Here is a 3,309-nt window from a genome sequence, read left to right as displayed (position 1 = left end):
TTATCTAATTGAGAGGCAGACAATGTGCTCTATCAGATTTCACAGGGTGTGTCAGAGATAGGATACACCCACTTCTCTCGAGAATTGCTATATAAGGACAGCACAAGAAGAGGGAGTTCTGTTCAGTGAGTGGAGTTGACTGGAGTTGGGAGTGTGTTTGCCTAGTGCCTTGAAGTGGAGTTGAGTTCCTTGGTGAGTTTTTACCTCAAGCCAGAATTCAGAAAGAACCAGAAATTCTTCAAAAATAAGCCTCAGAGACAACAATGTCGTCTGACCAATAATACATTCATCTGGTGAACCTGGTTGGTCTATATCTGCTCCAATCCTAATTTTGGATTATCAAGGCCACAAATACTGCAAGAAACAGTGGGCAGGAGTCCTCTGACAGAAAGCTCTAGAAGAGAAATCCACCAGGGTTGTCTCCAGAGGAAGAATCATTCCCTCAAGTTCTGCAGGGTGCCCAGAGACCTTCTGGAACCCAGGAGCCACAGGGACCTCAAGCCTAGAGCAAGGAAGAGAGCAGAGCCCTCTAAAAAGGGAAATCACAGTAACCAACACCAAAGACAATTTAATTATATAGGCAGACTTTGACTGCATTACAAATGGAAAACTCCAATTCTGATCCCTCACACACAAGGGGAATCCTTGAAGACCAACAAAAGTTATTCCAGAAAGTCATTACCGTAATGATGGCAATCCTGATTGCAGAAGTAAGTGTCTACCAATTGTTAATGGCAATCTTTATTTATTTCCTCTCAAAAGAACTTGAAAAAAGAACTGTACAACTAGAAATTGTCTCCAAAAAGGTTGAAGAGCTAGCTGTTCAACAACAAGAAATAGGTGTACTGAGAGAAAAAGTTGCCATGATATTACAAAGGCTTGAGAGACAAACAGCAGAGGAAGAAAGAGAACAGGAAGAGCTTAATTGCAAACCTGTGATGCCTGATAAAATTGAGGATCAAGAGAGACAGCCCATTGAACCTACAGAACCAACTTTTAAGGAAACTGTGGCAAGTCCACCAGCCAGACTATGTTTCCCAGTTGCCTCAGGACTGTGGCCTGAAACTGGTTTTCATCAGCAAACAGAAATCTCTCATCCAAGTAACAGGAAGCCTGACTGGGAAAAACACTCATGCTCTTGTAACTCTCCTCAACTCAAGCAAAAGGATCCCCAAATCTCCCCACCACTGCTGCCTCACCTCCTAACTTCAGATAATGATGCAAGATTGGCAGGATCCTCTGACCATACCTATTCATCAGTTACCAAGGTTCAGAGATTTCAAGATATCCTGAAAATACCGTATGAACTGGACTTAAGAAATGAACCAAGGAGAGATGATTTGAAGCATATTGTTATAGACGGCAGTAATGTTGCCATCACCCATGGTCTGAAAAAGTTCTTTAGCTGCAGAGGCATAGCGCTTGCAGTTGAATATTTTTGGAAGCTCGGCAACAGAAACATCACTGTGTTTGTCCCACAGTGGAGAACTAGTTGGGATCCTAATGCCACAGAACAGCACTTCTTAAACCAGCTCCAGGATCTTGGGATATTAGCTTTAACTCCTGCCCGGAAGGTCTTAGGGCAAAGAATTGCTTCTCATGAAGACAGGTTCCTGCTTCACTTAGCAGACAAGACTGGAGGTATAATTGTAACAAATGACAACTTGAGAGAGTTTGTGACCGAGTCAGTGTCCTGGAGAGAGATTATTAAAACAAGACTGCTTCCGTACACTTTCGTGGCAGACACATTTATGGTTCCTGATGACCCTCTGGGAAGAAATGGACCTCAGCTAGTTGAATTTCTTCAAAAGGAGACCTTTCTTAGAGATATGCAACCAAGAATCAATGCCCAGCCAATTGTTGCCACTTTTGGCCCTGTCTTGGAGAGCCACAACACCCAGGGAGCCAACACAAGCCAAGAGGCTCCACCCTGGATCCATAGAGCAGCTTCCAACACTTGGTTTCCTCAGCAGCCCCACTCTGCATTCTTGACCACCCTTCCAAGAATGCAGCAGAATCTTCCTGAGCTGGCCCAGAGATCTTCTGCAGAGACACGCAAGCTGAGGAAGGTGTTGCTGAACATCTTCCCTGACTCTGAGCAAAAACAGAAGATCAACCAGGTTCTGGCAGCTCATCCCTACCTAAAAGATTTGAATGCACTCTCTGCCCTCCTGTTGGACTGTAGCTTGCCTTAGAGGCCAGTTTCAATGAGGACCTCAGGCAGGAGGATGGGAGCTGTCTGCTGTTGGAGGTGCCATACTGTGGACAAGCCCAGAGTGATGATTTCTATGTTAGAAAACCAGAGGGAAGGGGATGTTTGATGTGTACAACATGAGATGCTCAATCAACAGTAAGGGTGGATTAGTACTATAAGAAACTAACTGAAGGATGTTGACTGACTCCCGTGCAAAATTAAGGTTTGTTGGAAAGCCAGGTGTATGGTGTTTTGCTGGGGTAAAGTGATAAATATTTATTTAGCTGTTGCAGACACAGGAGAGAGGATTTTCTGCTAAAGCAAGCAAGGGAAAGTACAAGTGATAGTGATGAAAGTCTCTACTAAAGACACTCATGTTTTGCTCTACCTTACATTGCTTAGTTGAGCTGCACTAACTCAACTGAACTCCATAGAGAGAATGGCACCAAACCTTTCTCTTGCTGGGCTTGCAGCTTCTGTGGTCTTTGGCTGACTGGCAAAGTGAAGTCACCTGAGACAGGTGCCCATGCAATTCCTGTGGAGGACAAGTGATGTTTGGAGGGATATAAATAGAACTTGAGGGACAGTTACTGAGGCTGAGCCAGGCTTGCATATAGTGTTTGATGTGCAGTGCTTTTGGATCTTGAATCTTCTTCAATGATCTTCCATTCCCTGAGAGAGGCTCAGCCTAGAACTTGCACCTTGTGTTATTCTTTGTCCCTCCTGCTGATGCATGCCTAGGTTGAGGCCTGGCTGTCTCTGCTAGGTAGAGCCACTGCTGCTGATTCCTGTTTGTTACCCCCAACATTCCGAGTTGGACCACTGGTGTATCTGTGAAGTGTTTGTTAGTGGATCGAGCTGCTGGGCTTACCTGTGAGCTGAAATGCAAATTTCCAGGCAACAGAGACAAGAATTGCTGCAAAGAACTTTACAGTGTGCTTCCAGAGAGGAAACTTTCAGGACTGCCCTCTGAGTGTGACAACAAGCAACTTAAAGAGTCACATATAGATACTTTTATCCTACCAATGGACAGAAGCTGGGTACACAATAGGCTGTAGTAGGGAAAAGGCAGAAGAAGCTGAGGAGGGTGGCAACCCCACAGGAAGATCAACAAT

The 3,309-nt window shown here is 44.7% G+C and overlaps 1 pseudogene; it reads left to right on the top strand.

Annotated features, from left to right (window-relative positions):
• The first annotated feature begins 689 nt into the window (after window positions 1–689).
• On the top strand, window positions 690–2,195 carry LOC110316135 (annotated as a pseudogene).
• The last annotated feature ends 1,114 nt before the right edge of the window (window positions 2,196–3,309 follow it).

The sequence above is a fragment of the Mus pahari genome, chromosome 2 (assembly GCF_900095145.1).
Source record: "Mus pahari chromosome 2, PAHARI_EIJ_v1.1, whole genome shotgun sequence".
Classification (NCBI taxonomy): Eukaryota; Metazoa; Chordata; class Mammalia; order Rodentia; family Muridae; genus Mus; species Mus pahari.
Note: the sequence above shows the minus strand (reverse complement) of the source record. Positions and strands in the feature narration are given on the sequence as shown.